Source organism: Lichenostomus cassidix, chromosome Z, assembly GCF_008360975.1.
Source record: "Lichenostomus cassidix isolate B80296 chromosome Z, HeHo_3.0, whole genome shotgun sequence".
Classification (NCBI taxonomy): Eukaryota; Metazoa; Chordata; class Aves; order Passeriformes; family Meliphagidae; genus Lichenostomus; species Lichenostomus cassidix.
Genome location: NC_139511.1, coordinates 297,162 through 315,697, shown reverse-complemented (window position 1 = coordinate 315,697; position 18,536 = coordinate 297,162). Strand labels below are relative to the sequence as shown.

Genomic DNA, 18,536 nt, shown 5'->3' with positions numbered 1-18,536 from the left:
ATCACAACGTAATCTGAAGACATGTTGCTCACCATTCTCCCACTCAGGCCACAGCCATGCCTTTCCTCTTCAGGAAAGAGAAACATACAAAGACAAAGATACCGTGTCAGGTATCTGACATCAAAGCAAACAAAAACACAGTCTCTAGGAAAGGGAAGAGGAGCTCGACAAAGTCTTGCTGTTTTTCAGATTGTCAAGATGAAGTAGTCTCTTACTGAGTCCATACAGAGAACCCAGAGAAAGACCTGACTGCAAGATTTCCTTTTTCCAGTGAAAAGTTTACATCATGGGCAGACACTCTTTTCCATACAATCATAGAAGAGTTTCAGCTGCAAGAGACCCCTTGGGTCACTGTTCTCTCAGCCATATTCACCACTAAGTGCCACATGTATCTCATTTCCAGCTGGACTGTCATAAAGACACTCCTCACATCTGAGTGTGAAAAACACATACAAAATATTAGTCCTGCACAGACTACATTATTTGATGGGCTGCAGGGAGCAGCAACTTGCTGACACATCCTACTTTGGAACTAGATTACCTTACTTCAAAAAAAAAAAGCCAAAACCCAAACTTCAAATCACTGGCCACAATAGAACCCCATCCCTTTATCAAGAGGAATCCCACTCCTACCTGAACCCAGAGCACAACCTGTGTCAAAAGCACCTGACTGCCTCTCAGCTAGCCCCTAAGTCAGGATAGTTCAAGTAAAGAGCTACCAAGGTTAAAATTAAAAAAATCACAGAAACCTGAGCTCCTTTAAACCATTTCCTAACAAAACTGCAAATGGCTGCAGTTGGTAATGACAGGGATAATTTTCAAATCCTGCTTGCCAGCATTTTTCATCTGGCCCATTAGAAACCTGACATCCCACACGTGATGCAGCAGCAGGAGTGGCAGCAAGAACAGGCAGTCAGAAGGGAGATACCACTGGCAACTAGAGGCAGGCAGGAAAAGCAAGGCCAACAGACAAGAAATAACAAACAAGTTAATCAGAATACCTCAGCCAAAATCCCAAAGGGGGTTTGGGATGCTCAGGTGTCACATATCTGCAGAAGGGACTTTGCAGTAAGAAGCTCAGGGTAGTCCTTCCCATGTCATTCCTGCTCACCTACACTGACTCTCCCTGTCAACTCCTCCTTTCTGCTGCTTAAGTCCAGCACTTCTGCTGCTCTTACTTCCTCAGCTTCTAACAGCTTCCAGAATTTATCGTGCTTAACTTCAAATATTGAGATTTCTTAAAAATTGCAAACGAAATCTAAAATACAAAGATTACTTTTTCCATTGCATGTGACTTTTTAGACAAGTGTACTGTTCCCACCACAAATCATCAAAAAATTCCAACTATTTCCTTATTTATCTCATTCTCTGTTTGATCTCTGCAGTCAAATCCAACCCTTTTTGATACAGGCTGCATTAAGAATAGGACAGCAAACATGCTCTGTACTGCTTTGGAAGGCAAAGAAAAAACACAACCCTACTGTCAGGCTGTTTTAGATAGGAACAACAAAATGAAAAAGAAAGCTCTTCCAAGGAAATTACCATACTATCTATTAAAACAGAGGGTCAGAAATCAGGACAGCAGGAGCCAGACTTTTTGTCAGATTTAAATTTCATTGTATTTGTGATATATAAACTGCCTGGTGTTTCAGACTGCTGAGACACTGTAAGGGCACAGCCAGTATGAAACTGATAAAGAACTTGAATGTTCACTAGCAGGTAAATGAAATATTTCATTTCAGCTACTGTAGCTGCTTTTGCACCCTGTATTGCCTGGATTCCATTAATTATTATTAAGAATTATTATTAAGAAGCTCATGACTGAAATGAAAAAACATCTTTGTTACTATACCATAGAAAGGTATGAAAATGTCAAACCCGAATGTATTTAAAGATACATTTATTATCAGATGCCAATGTTGGGAAACATTTTCTTCCACTGCTCTGTTTCTGTACCCAGTGATTCCAACCTGGTCACACCCCACAGGGACAACCATGTGGTTCGCAGAGCAGGTGAGAAAGGCACAACCCCCGACCACTGTCCCAGGCGAGATGTGCAGCTGTCAGTCACCTGTGGCTGCCACATCTGGAGTGGAAAAGCCATTGCAGTGAAACACTGAAAAGTGCCAGGAGGTGGGTTTGGAGCAGCCTCTGCCCTCATTTTCCATGATCTAATGGTGATTTTTGGCTAAATGCTGAGACACAAACCCTATCCTTGTCCCATTTGCTGTTTGAGGAGACACAATCGTTCTGGGCTTTCTTTAAATGAAGTGCAAAGAGAGAGGAAAAGCTTTGAAGAAGAGGTCAGCATTTTTCTAGTAGCAGCTATACCTTCAGGAGGTCACAGGAATATCTCTTCCTCCCCCGAACCCTGGAAAATAACAAAACATTTCAAGTTTACTTAAAGCCTTTCGGAAGATTTTTCTTCCCACAGCCACTTTCTGAATCGTGTTAAAGAGTAACAGAGATTTTGCTGTTCCTTGGATCCTAGGGCTGGATTTGGTCTGGTGAGTGGGAACAAATCACGGAGGAAGATCCCAGGGGAAAGGGATGCACACTCCGAGCACCGGTGGCGGCCGGAGCACAACGCGGGTCCGGGCACACGTAATGCCACGCGGGTACCGAGCCCTCCTCCGGAACTCCAGGGCCGCTGGGAACCGGGGCTTGTTCCCGGGGCTGGCGGAGGCAGCGGGACACGCCGCAGCCCGAGGCTGGGCCAGGATCACGGACACCGGGGCCGCACCGGCGGGGCGGGCCCGGGCAGAGGCCGCCGCGGGGCGCGGGGGGATCCTCGTTGCGCAACCGTGACTGGGGCGGAGAAGCCGCCACGGGACGAGGGGGGACCCGGGGCCGGTGCCTCGGGGAGCGAGGCCCGCCCTGGATGGCGGGGAACCGGGTCGGGCCGGGAGGCGCCAGAGCCGGGTGGGGCCGGGTGCCGGTAGTCACGGACGATACTCACTCACTGCCGACATCAGAACTCACTCACTCACTTACTCACTCACTCAGGGTCAGCACTCGGTACCGGGACTCACTCCGTACCGGCACTCACTCCTCTCACCCACCTCACTCACTGCCGGTGCAAGCGCTCAGCGCCGGGACTCCCTCAGCGCCGCTGTCCTGTTCCGGCCGCGCCGGGACGCGCCGAGCAGGAAGTGGCGGCGGCCCGGCTGCGCCGTCCGGCCACGTGCGTCCGGCCACGCCCCCGCGCGCGCCCCGGCCCCGCCCCGGCCCGCCCCCGCGCTGGGGGAGAGCTGAGGGGAAGCGGCTTTGGGGAGCGTTCGCTGAAAATCGAGATCGCGAGCCTCGGGCTTTGTTCTGCACCCTGCCCGGTAGCACAGTCCTGGGAGAGGACCGCGTCTCCATGTACGGCGTTGACAGAAGCCGCGCCGGGGACCGCGGGTAGCTTGATCAGGGAAGAGACGCGCTGGGAAAGTATCTTAAAGCTCATCTAGTCCCATGTCATGGAGAGGGACGCCTTTCACTAGATCGGGTTGCTTCAAGCCTTGTCCAGCGTGGCCTGCAGCATTTCCAGGGATGAGGCAGCCACAGCTTCTCTGGGCAACCTGTGCCAGGGCCTCACCACCCTTATGGGGAGGAATTTCTTCCTAATATCCCATCTAATCTTGCCCTCTGTCAATGGGAAACCCTTGCCCTTGTTCTGTCACTCCAGCCCCTGTCCGAAGTCCCTCTCCAGCTCTCTTGGAGTCCCTTTGGACACTGGAAGGGGCTCTACAGCTTTCCAGGACATCTCCACAGCAGAGGGGCTCCAGCCCTGGGAGCACCATATGAATATGTGCCTGAATCTGCACGCCTGTACATACGTGTTTACACGCACCAGAAAGGTCCTGCCATCCTGGCTGGACCATCTCGTCCTGCAGGACATGCTGCCTGTCCAGCAGCCGTGGCTGCCCCGGTGTCCCCAGCAGCCCTGTGCAGACATATCTGCACCCAGCAGGTCCCTGCCCTTGTCTCTCACCAGGGAACTCACAAATGTACCGCTCTGTCTAGTATCCACCTTCCTGATGCTAGGGCCCATACCTCCTGGCCCACTTACTGACCAGCACAGCTTTACAGCTGGTGCTGACTGCCCTTGCTGGTGTGTTTGTGTGCATGAGGGACACGCTGCCTCCCTCCAGGTGCTGTCCCTCCACACACAGATCCTCTGACCAGGGGTACAGCTCCTCTGGCAAGCTCTAGGACCTCCACATGCAAAGATGTGTGCACAGCAGAGAGGGCCCCTTGCCCAGGTAAACACACATCCTGTTTAATACTGCCAAATGGGATCATACAGGGGTGCGCGCAGTGTGCTTCTGCTTTTGTGTGTGTAACAGATGGGATGACCTGCAGCAGGTAGCAGCAAGGAGTCAGGCAGAGCCTCTGAGAGGCAGGAGAGGCAAGCAGGGACCAGTGAGCAGATGCAGGGAGCTCAGGGAGATTCCAGCTGGGTATGCTTGGGGGATGGCAGTGTGTCTGGTTGCCCTGGAGCTGCCCCTCCATCCTGCCCTGCTCCACTGAGGCCAGCAGGGCTGCCCATGCAGACAGATAGGTGCATGCTGGCACGTCCACTGAGCCCAGAGCTTTCATTTCCCATCTCATTTTTTGAAGGTCTTTCAGACTTCAGGGGTTTCCTTAATGCTATATTAGTACTCTATTTTCAACATTACTGGAATGTAATTATGATCTGCAATTTGCCTCTGGGAACACTAGCACAGGCAGGTATGTGCAGGCTGCAAAATTGTCTCTTGAAGGGCGAAATAATGTGTTTCTCTGATCCTCCAGGCTCTGAGTCCAGGAAGAAGTGAACAAAACCAACCCACAAGTAGGAACTTTTTATCTTCTAGCAGAGAGCAAGTGGAACCTGACATAGATATGACACCTGGTACTGGCCACAGGTACTTTGCTCTGACCTTATCATGACACTTTTCAAAACAAAAATGTTTTTAATGCTTCTGGATGTTATGAAACCCACTCAAATATATCAGGTAATTAATTGCTGTGAAACATATGCTGTTAAGATGATTAAAAGATGAGCTGAAACTGCACAGTGTTACGCAACTTTCAGGACCCTGAGGATAACCCATGGAACTGTGACTGTGTGTGACCTCAGCTTCCCAAATAACTGACCCTGACCCCTCTCTGCAAGCTGCCATCCTGCCATGCCCTCAGCCTCTCCCCATCCCCTGGCAGGTGCCTGATGCCTGGGGATGGGGCTGCCCTCTCCTGGCTGGAGTGCTGGGGTGGCCACCGGGCCCTGCCTCATCAGCCCCCACTGCATCTACTGAAATGGTGTAAAATACACATATGGAGAAAGACCTCAGGTCAGGTAACTCTGCCCAGAACATTTCCAGGAAATAAAATTCTCTGTTTGTACAAACAGCAGGAGAAAGACTAGAGCATTTGGATTTAGCACTGACTACAGTGGTATTTTATGCTTGCAAGAACCCATCCTTGCTAGATTTCCCCTTGAAAGGAAGTTTTTTGGGGGTCGTCATAGCAAAGTCAGCAATCGCCTCTGAGACATCCTTTGCCAGTTGCCTGTCCTAAGGGACTCTCTCTCACATTGCCACAGGGCCACCACAGCTCAGGGGCCACCATTCACCCTGGGTGGGAGTAGCACAGCTCCAGTGTGGCCTTGCTGCAGGGCACTCTGCTGCTGCAGACAGAGGTGCCTGCATTCAGTGCAGCAGGACTCGGGAGTGATCCTCAGGTCATGGCATTTTTGCCCTTTCACGACTTTGTCTCTCAAGCCAGTTGAGTCCTGCTGTTGCCTCTGCTTCTGAGCACTGTTTTTCAGGAGGAGTGATAAGCTTCACCTGCTGTGCACCTGAGCCCAGCCCAAGCTGTTCCCTTCCTGTCCTGAACATGCTATCTTTGTGAGCCAGTGATTCACTCCTGAGAGGACAAGAGCTTGGCACAGAGCCTGAGGTCCTGGTGCTCACATGTGGCCGAGAGATGAGGATGTGTCATTCACTTGGCACCCTGTTACAGGGGCTGAGCAACATCCCTGGTTGTGCTTAGCTTAGCTGAGGGGCTGCACTCCCTTTCCGGAGAACGTCCTGTCTTCCTCCCACAGCTCTCAGCTTTCTGAGCTGTTCAGGGTGGCAGCAGGCATCTTCTTGCAGCCCAGAACCGGGCCCCAAGGCTGCAGGGAACTGTCGAGTTGAAAACAACTCTCTCTTCTGCTGACAAGCCATCGTGTGCTGGAGCTCGAAGTCTCTTGCGGGGGCAGCGGCGCAGTCCAGGCTGCGAGGCTGCGCCTGCGGCACCAGCACCCTCCGCACTCGACTCCAGACAGCGGGCTCCCCTGGGGAAGGGTGCGAGTGGGGCCGGGGATGTTCTGGCCGCCGCAGTACCATCTTCCTGCTTCGATTTGCCCAGACCCAGAAGAACTGTCTGTGCAGGGAAAGGAGCATCCATTCTTCACGCCCGATGGCGCTGCCCGTCCACCCCGCGGAGCCTGTCCCCTCCCCGCCTGCCTGCCCTGCGTAGGGACGCCAAATGGCAGCACAAACCCAGCAAAGGAACGGGCCCGCCGGGGCCTGGGGGCAGACCCATGCGTTTTGCAGGGACAGGTGGTTTTGCAGCAACCTCAACTGCTTGGGGACAGAGCTGTGTCTCCTGCAGCCTTCCAGATTGCAGGAGACCGGTGGAGACTGTCGTTCTTCCACCACAACCTGTACGTGCTTAAAAAAGAAAAAAGAAAGGAAGAGGGAGATTTCCCCGAGACGTAACCTGTCGGTTCGCGGTCCAGGTGCCGGCAGGTGGCACAGCAGAATGCGCAGCCTTTTTACTAGCTTGGTGCTGCTCACCGGAGGTGTCTTCAGCCTTTGCTCTGCTCCCAGCATCGGGGGACGCTCCATGGCTGTGCCGCTGGGGTTAACAGCCATCAGAAAGGACTCTGAAATGATGATTTCCCTTTGATTCTTTCCAAAGTGAATTTCTAAATGTGTTGAGGGAAACAGCACACAGGAATCCAGAATAAGCTTCAGCAGTGTTACACATTAATAAAGTATTTGTGTCAGGCTGGCTCCTGCCGCCTCTAACTTTGCTAGACACCAGCCCTGTGAGGTGAAATGGCTTATCAGAGATGCAGCTTGACCTGGCATTCCTTGGAGAATTCACAGCTGGAAGGTGATGTCCTGTCCAAGGGTGCTGCCCAGGAAATTCACAGGAGTCTTGGCCGTGGTGGAAACTGTGTGTGGTGTTTCTTCCATTGTGGAGCAACATGAGGATGTGACTGAAGAATGTAGGCTTGCAAGGAGATCAATTAAATGTGTGTGGGCAATGATCTTTTTAAGTGCCTAATTTTACAATCTTGTCAAACACTTCTTTTACTTACACTTGTTGAATCAAGTGGGCTGTACTTGCTTCTGGTTACTTGTGCCCAGGGAAGTTGTCTTTGACCTGCATAGGCTGTTTCCTGGCAATCCTATTGTTTTCATCTCGAACATGCAACTGATGGTGGGGTTTTTTGTGCTGTGTGTCTGGGCATGTGAACTCCCTTTTCTTCTGTCCTGATCCAGTAAAACAGGTAAACTTTCAGGTAATGAAGCACTCGTCCTCCTTGAAGGTCAAAGATGGACCTGCTCCACTCTACCAGACAAGAGCAGGTAGCATTCTCTGCACTGGCCTCATATGGAACTGAAACCAGAGGTGTGGCAACTGCAGGAGGGCTGAAACGGTTCAGGAAATGCTGGGCAAGAAGGCAGGGAGAGACAGGGTAGAGGTGGGCCATGAGGAACAGCTGAACCAAGACAGGGAGGAGGTGGCTGACATTTGCCACTGCAGATACCATTTTCCCATCTTGCCTCCCATTTCATCATCAGCAAACTGCCTTGCCCATGTCACAGGACTGGTGCTTTAAATGCACTTTACACTGGAATGGCTTGAAAATCATTAGTGCTGAGCCCTGGCAGACCTCAGGGTACTCAGTGCTGTGCCCTGACAGAGTCTTCCTTCATCATAGTGTGGAAGTGATGTGCAGCTCCCAGAGCCACTGGGTCTGGGCACTGACCATAGGGACATCAGTCACCACGTGGTGTTTAGGCCCATGCAACCTCCTGAGCCATAGCCCATCATCATCCTCAGCAGTCTGCAGCGGGAACAGGAGCACTTCAGAAGTTAATTAAATTCCCACCCCCCACCTGCTCCACTCCTCCTCTTCCCAATGCTCCACTTTGCTGCTTCAAACCGAGCAGCGGGAGAGAGGAGGGAGTGTAATTATTTAGCTCCTTAGAGCCAGCTCTACAGTGCTTCAAAGCTTGTTAATTACAGTTTCAGCCAAGTGAGTCAGTGGAGGACCGGAAGAGCATGTGGGGAGTGGGGGGCACGGGTTGAGGGAGGGGAAGGACTCTGTGAAGTCAAAGCCACAAAAGATGACAGTCAGGAGAACCAGGTTGAAATTGGGCAGAGAGCCAGGGGCGTGGCCTGATAGGAACCTGGGAAAGAGCCACAGGCAGTGGGAGGCAGCTGGGAGGCAGAGGGAGATGGAGAAAAGAGGGGAAAGATGGAGCTGTGTAGAGGAGTAGCGTGGAGTGTCTGCTGAGAGTGACAGGGACACAGGTTAGGCACTAAGGGATGCTGTGCACTGGTGTCATCACAGTGTGTCCTTTGTGCCCACCTGCCTTCTCTGGCAGAGCAGGTAACTGCCCAGGCACTGGATCAAAGCACTGCCCTTGCCATTGGGTATGGCATGGTTGTTGGAGGACAGAATGAATTTTACGACATTTTGACCCTTGTCAGAAAAAGTATTTCCTTTCCACAGTCACTCTAATTTTCTCACTAAATTAGCAAAATAATTGCAAGTGTTCTGTCTCTGTCCCAATTCCATTCAGTAAGAATACCCAGTATCTTAAGGGCAAAACCTGCAGCATCAGTCCTCCAATGAAGAGAGGAAATAATTGTCCTGCACTCCTCTCACTCCCAAGGCAATCTCTGCTAGAGAACAACACTTCTGCTGTTGTCCCTGGACTGAGGGTCCTGGGGTTAAGGGGAGAGGCTACCCTCCTGAACAACCACAGTTTCTGAAAATAAATTATTTAAAAGAGGGTGGTGGTGGTAAGAATTTTCAGATCCTCCATGGGAAACCACTTTGGCCTTATCTGCATCTTCTGAAATGAACATATGCGAATTACATCTTTGATAGAAATGAAAGCAAAATTCAAAGACAGAAAAGACTATGCTTAAAGACTTGATGCTGCACTGACAGTAGTTCTTAGCTTTGACTTCATGATTTCCATTTTCTTTTGGCAGGGCCCAGTCTCTGTTTCTCTTCTTTTACTGGAAAATTTCCCTTAAAGAACCACCAGTGATGGCCCAGGAGACAGTGTGTGAATGCTTTGCATTATGTAATGCTTTGACATTTGGCATTCCCATGGCATTATCCCCATTATCCCCATCAATGCGAAATAAGCTGTCAGAGCATGAAATTGGTACTTTTACATATTCTTAATGTACAGATGTTGGTCTGAAAGCCATGCACATGCGTTATGATTAAATTCTCTGTTCCATCCTTTAGAATATACATGGATCTGTTTGGAAGATTTCATTCCTTTTTGGGGGTTATTGGGAAAAGGCCCAACCTTAAAAAGTAATAATTCTGCTTAATAGCACTATCAGAAGGTGAAAAATAAGTTTAAGACATTGTGCACTGAATGCAGTACAGACTCATAAATCCAGAGCAATAGTGTTCAATTTTTAGCACCTGTGTTCCTGGCATGGCAGCAGAAAGCGAACAACAAGTACCAGATGCATAGAGGGAATATAATCAGTGACCCACTTTCTGGTGCCAAATACATCAACATGTTCCAAATCAAATCTGCTCAGAGTTTACAAGTTTGTTATTCTGTATTAATTAAAATGTAAGAATGGCAGAGCCTTATGGGAGGATGATTATGTCTAAACATAATGCACATGGAGAGAGAAGAGGAGGGGCATGACAGAGGATCCACCCAGGACTCCAGATTGCTTGGTTTGGTTGCTTTGATCACAAATACATAAGGAAGAAGAGGAAAGTCACCTGCTTGAAAGTACGTCAGCTGCTCTACCCTCTGCACTCAGCTGGTCTCAAGGACTTGCACTGCAGCAGCAGCCAGTATTGGTGCTAAATGAGACCAGTATGGTGCAGATCCCATCGTTAGGAGCTCCCAAGAGCAGGAGTTCCCAAGAGCAGAGCACACTGATCTGGTCTCATAGCCGGCTCCACTGTGATCAGAGAGCTGTCTCTTGCAGCCTGAATGGTCCTGTGACCTCATTCTCAGCTAGTCAGAATGTTGGAGCAGGAGGATGGTGGCTCCTGCATGATAGACCTTCCTGCTGCAGCTCTGAGAGTTTGTCCAAACAGTCCTTAAGGCAGTGCAGAGCTGTGTCCTGGATCTCTGCTCACCATGCCTGGAAGTGTGTCAGGAGTCCATGAGCATCAGCAGGGTAACATCCTGGTTCTCCGGGATTCAAGTTTGCAGTCAAATCAGGAGACAGGCCAAAGGTCTGATTTCTCTTCATGTAAGCTCAAAATCAGCCCATAGACTATTTCTAGTTGGATTTCCCTAACCAATGAGTTATGCAACTGTATAATCAGTCCTTGCTTGCTCCTCTTCCCTGTCTTGCTTTCCACCCTACCAGAAGCTTGTGCTGTACAAGCCACCAGCTCCAGTGGTGCCCTGGAGTGGTGAGGAACTAGAGTGGAATTTTGCTCACAAGGTGAGTTGTAGTAGGTTGACCCTAGCTGGATATTTGGCATCCACAAAGGCCTCTCTATCAGTCACCAGCTGGGCAGGGGAAAGGAAATATAACAAAGGGCTCGTGAGTTGAGGACTCTGAGAGATCACTCACCAAACACCATCATGGGCAAAAAAGACTAGAATAGAGATACTAATTGAATTTATTAGTAACAAAATCAGGATAATGAGCAGGATAATGAGAAGTAAAATAAAATCTTCATAACACCTCCCCCCACCCCTCCTGCCTTCCCAGCTTTACCTCCTCCACCAGCGATGCAGGGAGACAGAAATGGTGGTTATGCTCCGATCATCACGTTGTTTCTCCCACTGCTTGGGGAGAGGAGTCCTTCCTCTGCTCCAGCAGGACACCCTCCCATGGGAGATAGTTATCCATGACTTCTCCATTGTATGTCTATGTCATGAGCCACAGATCTCTGCGAACTGCTGCAATGTGAGTCCTCCCCAGACTGCTGCAGCATGAGTCACTCCTCCATGGGGTGCACTCCTTCAAGGATAGGCTGCTCCAGTGGGGGGTCTTCTCTCCACAGGCCTCCCACGTAGTCAAAGCCTCTTTTCAGGCATCCACCTGGGTCTTCTCGACCCAGGGGCGCAGCTGCCTTACCACAGTCTTCAGCACAGGCTGCAGACTTAGCTCCTGCACCTGGAGCAACTTCTTCCCCATCCTTCTTCACTGACCTTGGTGTCTGCAGAGTTGTTCCTCTCACTTATTCTCATCCTGCTGTTCTCTGGCTGCAATTCCAACTGTGCAATAACCTTCTTCTTCTGCTTCTTCTGCTTCTTCGTTTTCTGCTTATCACAAAGGTGTTACCACCATTTCTGATTCTGGCCCAGCATTGACCAGTGGCACATCTGTCTTTGCATCTGCCAGGGATTGGCTCTGCTGTGCATGGAGGAGGGTTCTAGAAGCTTTTCAAAAAAAACCACCCCTGTAGGCCTCCACTATCACAGTTTGGCCATGCAATACTGAAACCCAATACTCAAGGTTTTAATAAAAAACAACACTATACAGAGGAGAGAGAGGTTTGTGTCCTCACTGAACAGAAGGCTTCAGAATGGAGTCAGTAAGAGTCTGTATGGCCTCCTGGCTTGAAGGTGCCCTGGGACCAGCCAGACCACATGCTGCTTCTTGCATAGTGCTGTTAGCAGGGCTGCAGGAGGGTTGGAGGTACTCTTGAAGGGTGATGGGGAAATAGGAGCTGTGAAATGATCACTGCTGGGGGCACAGAAGTTGAAGGGAAGAGGAGGTTGCATAGAAAGCCAGAGATGTGATGGGGAAAACTGGGTTTAATATAGCATTAGGTGAGTGAAGCAGATAGGGTTATAGGGAATAGAGATTCAGACTTTGTTCCATTAGTTATTGGAGAAATTGCTGATTGATGACATTCTTACTAAAAATTCACTAGCAGGAATACATATGTTGTCAGTTAGGCTTGACTTTCAACACAGAATTTGCTTCTGCAGATGGTTCAGGAGCAAAGTTGGAAAGAGGGTTCAAGCCACAGGCACAACACACTGCTAGAAGACTTTTGAGTCTGCTTTATGAAGTGACCATTCATGCTCCTAAATTCCCACCTTTGCAACCAAATGGCTGGTGACAGGGTGTGCAACTGCTGCAAAGGCTGGCCACATGGCCACTGCAGGGGCTCCAGTTCACGAGCTTTGAGACTGTCTGGAGTCCCCATCCAAGATCTGTCACAGTGAGTAGAAAGTCTGTGGTGGTCTTTTTTGCTGACAGACAAGCACCTTCAGTATGGGGTGTTCACCTCTCTCAGGTATGAATCATCTGCCATGGCTCACCTGTTTATTTGGAATGGAATGGAACATTTTTCACTTTCCATGGGAATTTCTGGACCCTTAATTTCAGAAATTAAGGATTAAGCACGGACTTCCGGGAGAAGTCTCACAGAAGGCTGAAGAGGAGTTCTCCCAGGAAAGTCACTTTTTCCCCCAGAATGAATGTTTCACTTCCTCTGTTCAGCTTCCAGCCTGAACATCACTCTGACTAGAAAATACAGCGACCAGTTTTCCAGCTGGATGACTTCCATCAAGTCTGTAGGGCTCACCAGGCTGCATTCAGCTACAGAGTCCTTTGAGCGGATGTTGCGCCCCTGGGAGTCCTGCCCTTGGGAGCACTGAGAGCAGAGGAAGATGATCTGCATGCAGTACCTCTGTTCTTCTGCTAAAGACAGTCTAACATGAAGTATCTATATGAGTCTCTGCTGGGAAATGAACCAAAGCCAAGTAGTTTCACTGATGCTTAAGCAGTGCCCCGAGGCTGTGGCAGAATCACTGTCTTGCACATTTTGTCCAGGAAGTAACAGGCAGGACAGCCTTTCACTGTGAGCATGAGATACAGTGACCCACTGTACAACCACAGGTTACCCTCCAGTGCACTCCATTAGGCTGCAGGTCTTCTTCACCAGAAAAAAAGACATAGACATAAGTGTATATTCTTTTGTCTGAGAAAGAAAGGCAGTCTGGACCTTATGCATGCAGAAGTCTGTCACTGCCAGGATGTCGGGGCCTTGTGACCCGTGGGGTTCCAGGTCCAGCTACAAGTACATGTATTGTCAGGAACAGGCCAGCAGAGGACAAAGTAATCTGGCAGTGTTGGTAAAAGGCTATGCCAGGCTGGAGGACAACTTCCATTTACTGCAGAAAATGTTTGTTTTCCTAAACAGGGGCACAAAGTTAATCCTCATAAGGAGAAATCTAAGTCCTGTGCTACTCTCTGCAGGATTTCTCCTACTTCATTAAACTCTGACATCTCAAAGGGCAAATCCACATTGTCATATGCCACTTGTGCTTGAATAAAATGTGTGTATCAGTGCTTAATACGAGCTTATTTTTCCTTCTTATTTTGCAAGTGTAATTGCATAATAAATCGAACCAGAGGCTTCTATTTACTTGTTAGCATTAAGAGTGTGTCAGGCCATATGTAAACAAGGGTATTAGCACAGATCTGGAGCAGAGTCAGTCTGTGCCAGCTGGAGACATGGTCCCTGTCTCTCCATTTACTGGGAGAGTTTGAGGCAATAGGAAGGAGTGATGACTTTAGGCTGGTAAATACCCTCACAAGCAAAGACAGCTGGAGGATATTCCTGTCTGGTTATTTTACCACCAAGATTTTGGTCTTGTCTAACATTGCTTTTCTCACAAATTTTCTGTCTCAGATAAAGAAATTTTAAGTGTTTGCAGAATCAATTTTTCAGGAAGTGTTGTGGTGACCCTTGGGCATGGCTCCCTGCTGCAAGATGTGGGGAGGTATGCAGAGATGACCTGAGACATGTGGCAACTGCAACCTTTGGTGGGAAATTGACTGTTTGTGCTGGGTGTTCATGGAACAGATTTGTGCTTCAGGCTGACTTAGCCTTGGCCCAAAAGATGCTGGGTTATTCTCTAAATTTGTCTGCTACACTGAGCAGCCCCCTCTGGCAAATTTCTTCGCGTCAAGAAGGTGCTTATAGACAGTGCTTATAACCTCCTCGGCAACTCAGGCAGCCCGTGCAGTCTGGGTCCACAAGGTTTCCAGCCCTTTACACCCTGTGTGGCTCCTCCCCGTGTGCCTTCCCCTGATCCCTGTCGGGCCTAGGTGGGAAGGGCAGGATGGGACCCGTCAAGGAGAGGCAGAGCCAATGCCACCCCTTCGCTTCCATGGCACCGCCCATTGCTCCATCCTCCCGCAGCAGTACACGAGGCGTCGGCAGAAGCAGAAGGCTCTCCATCTGATTCTCCCTTCTTCGCCTTGCTGTGTGCCCCCTCTTGGGAGAGGGTCTGTGCTGCCACTCCCAGGGTCACTCTGGCTGTGTCACAGTTTTGTTTCTCACTCTCAGGTGATTCACCAAGCTCTTTCACTGCCTCTCTTCCAGATCTTCATGATTGTTCACATTGCTCTCACTGCGGGAAGAACATCAGCAGAGATTTTACCCTGTTCTGTCACAAATCTGAGACAAATATCATCAATCCACCTGCAGGAACGTGTCCCCAGAGGTCTCACTCCTGCTAGGTGTTGGTTTACTTTTTGTAGTCCAGATGACCTTCCTTTGGTGCATGAGCATTTCCAGTTAAACCCAGATAGTTTTCCAGCTTACCCCATAGATGTTTCTGTAGCAAGGTGAACCCCTCTTATGTTTCCCAAACCCCACATCAGCTCCCACTTTGGCACTGGGCCCTGGCTAGGCCAGGAGCTGCATCTGTGGGAGAACAGACCCTGACCAGCCCTCCCACACTTGGTGGGTACTGCAGCCTCTTCCAAGAGCTGCCAGTAATTAGAGGGGTGGTGAGACCTGATCACGAGACCTGATCAGGCAGCACTGGAGGAGTGAAACACACTCTGCTCAGGCTGGGGGTGTAAGCCACATGTCCCAGTCCACACAACTGCTCCCAGCACTGTGTTTCTTTTTGGTGGTCTTTGCAGTGCTTTTTTATGGGAAGAAGATCCCACCAGAGGCTGCTTCTCTCTCTCAGAAGATGGGTAGACCATGAGAATGATGCTGAGAGTCCAGGAAGGCGAAGTGAGTTCTCAGGTTCTCCTGGCTCCTTATACTCTTCCTGTGCATGTTCAGGACGGATGACCCCCAGGTGTTATGTGCTTTACAGCCCCAGGTGGAACAACAACTCAGACAGGGACACCTGGACAAACCCACTTGCCCCTGGTGTGTCACAGCATGTGAGGCCTGACCCCTGCAGCACCCTGAAGAGCTTGGCCACCGTTCCCTTGGGCATTTGTGAAGCCATGGTTGATCTAAATGGCTTTCAGGGGCAGCTGGCTGGGGACATGGCCAGACCCAGGTGTCTCATGCAAGGTCTGCAGTAAGGAAGAGTAACAGATTGTGCAGCCAGGGCAGGGGGCAAAACCGCTGAGCTGCATGCGACTGTGACAGCTGACACATTGCCAGTGCCGACAGCTGTTAGGACAGATGCAGAAACATTAGCCACGAGGCCACCACACAGCTCACTGCCTCTTCCTTCACTTTTCCCTTCTGGAGGACAAATGGAACAGGAATTGTGTAGTTAACCTTAATTAGTTAACCTAATAGTAAGCCTTAGCCTGGCTTCATTCCTCCTGCCTTAGGCTGTGCAGATACCTTCCAGGAGAACTGCCCATCACTGCAGAGCTGTGGGAGTGACAGCCCATGGTGGCATGTCTAGACACCACTATTTGGGCAGAGTCTCTGGCCCTTGTCACCAAAGATCTCTGGATTCACAGTGTCTGTGCTGATTATGAACAAGAAAAGCTGGCGTGCAAACATGTTTGCTGGGCATAGAGGAGCCTTCTGAGGCAGTGATGCATCCATGTGAGAGCTGTGCTGTGTGGTGTCCAGTTGTGTCTGCCTTGGGGTAATTGGGCTCTGTTACAGAGACTGGAGAGGCACATCCCTGGGGACACTGCAGGAGCAGAGCACCATGTCTCCTGTGAAAGGACATATTAAGCCTAGGCAAAGCAGGCTCAGGGCAGCATATCGTGGGGGAGGCAAAGCTCTCTGCCCTTTGCCAGTGTAGTGGAAAGCCAGCCTATAATGGCTGTAGCCCAGGCAGGAAATACTGAGGGCACAGGGCTGCCACCACTCCTAAGCTGATAGGAAGCACGGTGATAAAGACCTCTGCCAGCACAAGAACATTATGATCATGATGATGAATGTGGAGCTATTTTTAAACATTGCAATTTTAGCTAATTCCATTGCAGACATAAGTAGTAGATACCTAGCTCAACATCCTGTTGAGCATCCAGTTGAGTTGCTACTTATTTCTGCAATGAAATTAGCAAAAATTGCTGATCTTTTCAAGGTGACCAAGTCTGTCCAGGTACTGCATGCAATAGGAGCAGGGTGGTCCAGAAGAGGACAAGTGGTAGGGTTTCATATGGCAGTGCTGGAGCAGGATGAGGAGAGGAGTTTTCTGTACTTGATGCTCTTAAGGGTGTTTTCCAACCTAAATGATTCTATGATTCTAGGAGAAGGAAATATTTGGTCTGTTTCATTGAATTCCCCACCCACAGGAGACAAGAAATCACTCTGAAAACCTCTTAGGCTGCTCCTGTGGTGGAAAGAGACAGACTGGCTGCTTGTCTGTGGGCAGACAGGCTTCACTATGTGCTCAGAATCTGACAGTCCCATCTTTAGGGAAGGATCCAAATTCTCTTGGCTGCTGAACCTTGCTTCTTTCTCTGGGAGCCCAAAGCACACTAGGCTAAAGAGTTGGGCTGAAACACACTCCTCACTGACCTTATGAAGCCAACACACAGCTGGACTGAGGAGAAGTACAAGGTGGGAGGAAAACAAGATACTGCTCGATGTATATGAGCATTTGAGGATTTGAATGACCAGTTTTCTAATGTCTGTGGATCATACAGAAACCAGCAGTTCACAGTGTCCTCAAGTACATGTCGCCTGGAAGAGTTCCTGAGCCCGAAAATGTGAAGTTCTCATGGCAGTCAAAAATGGTCAAAGCAGTGTTCTGAAACAAAATTATTGTGAAAAAAGTTGTGTTAGGACTGCAGCAATGATTGTCAGGAGTTGGACTTTGATGGTCCTTGTGGGTCCCTTCCAATTTAGGATATTCTATAGTTCTGTGATTGTTATATCCTTGAGAAACGACTACTTTTAATCAAAGCTTTTTCTAAAACAGAAAAAAGACCAGAAGCCCTAAAAGACAGACCGTAGCCTGAGTCTTATGTATGGTATGGAAAATTTCAGCCCAAACTCTTAAAATCTGGTGAAGGTGTCAGCAACTGAAGATCTTGTGGGAAGTGATGGCCATGCAGTTGGGCAGTGAACCTTGAGTCACCTATAATGAGGCAAGGAAACTAGTGTACCGGAAGCTATACAAACAAGCTATTAATAGCTGCTTCATTTTCACTGCTCTCCATCTGGCAGTTTGGGCTGGACCAGCCTCAGAGTTGTGCTGAGGATGCTCTGGCACAAGGGCTGGACCCACTTTGGCCCACCTGCCCTGGAAAGGGGTCCAGGCTTTGCCTGGTAATAGTGGGCTTCGTTTGTGCAGGAGATTTACAGATACCTGCTGAACCATATTGCAGTGGGCAGAGCTCGGCTTCCTTGGCTGTGAAAGGCAATAGAGACCAGTGGCTCCCTCAGTACTGGTGGGTGCCCTCAGTGTTAGTACATAAATGCGCAAGAAAAATCACTCATTCCTGTGTTTGGCCGCAGTGTGTTTGTCCCCTTGTTACAGCAGTGTCTGAGAGATGTGGGCTTAAGAGAGAGTCCTGGAAAAAGGGCTATTAGGGCAAGTCTTGGAGGTTTAGGTTCAGACAGCCACTGCAGAGTATTGGAGCCTGTCTCCATGAATTTCCATTTTTAGAAAAAACTAGAAATCTCCCTAGCCTTTGTCCTGCTTAGTTAGAATTCACTGATTTTGGCTACTCTTTCAGTATTTTACTGAAAACACAGCAAATTTCCCAGTCTGACTGATAAAAAGAAGCTACTTTGATAGATGCATGCTATATGGGCAGATGTTTTAAAATAAAGCATTTAAGAATTAGTTTGAAATCATGCCGTGTGTGGTGTCAGCTTTCTCTCCATGGGGAATTCACACAGTGCAGCCCCCTATTTAACATACTGTGTCTGTTGAATCACCCTATAGCTTTCAGGATGTTTTCTGAGGTATTTAGATTTATTTCAATGTTTACAATGTATTTGTTGTTCATTAAACATATTTACCCAGGCTAACCCAACATGAAAGAAATTATCTTGTTTACAGTGGAACTTTGACAAAAATCGTGCCGGAAAGATAGACAAACATACATAAACCTGGATTGCTGAGTGGAACATTGATTTGCTG

At 49.2% G+C, this 18,536-nt stretch overlaps 1 protein-coding gene and 1 long non-coding RNA gene across 2 annotated transcripts in view; one reads left to right on the top strand and one right to left on the bottom strand.

Moving 5' to 3' along the window:
- The window catches only part of ZCCHC7 (zinc finger CCHC-type containing 7), an 88,692-nt gene extending 85,507 nt beyond the window's left edge, over positions 1–3,185 (bottom strand). Inside the window, exons 1-2 of the mRNA XM_085043593.1 lie at positions 3,063–3,185; positions 2,332–2,371 (exon numbers count right to left, since the gene is read on the bottom strand). The gene's annotated coding sequence lies outside the window, so the exon portion shown is untranslated. The remainder of the gene's footprint in view (positions 1–2,331; positions 2,372–3,062) is intronic.
- Positions 3,186–3,235: 50 nt separating this feature from the next.
- LOC146424177 (uncharacterized) lies at positions 3,236–5,300 on the top strand. The gene is made up of 3 exons (XR_014846833.1): positions 3,236–3,399; positions 4,116–4,247; positions 4,780–5,300. It is a non-coding gene; the product is annotated as an uncharacterized LOC146424177 (long non-coding RNA).
- The last annotated feature ends 13,236 nt before the right edge of the window (positions 5,301–18,536 follow it).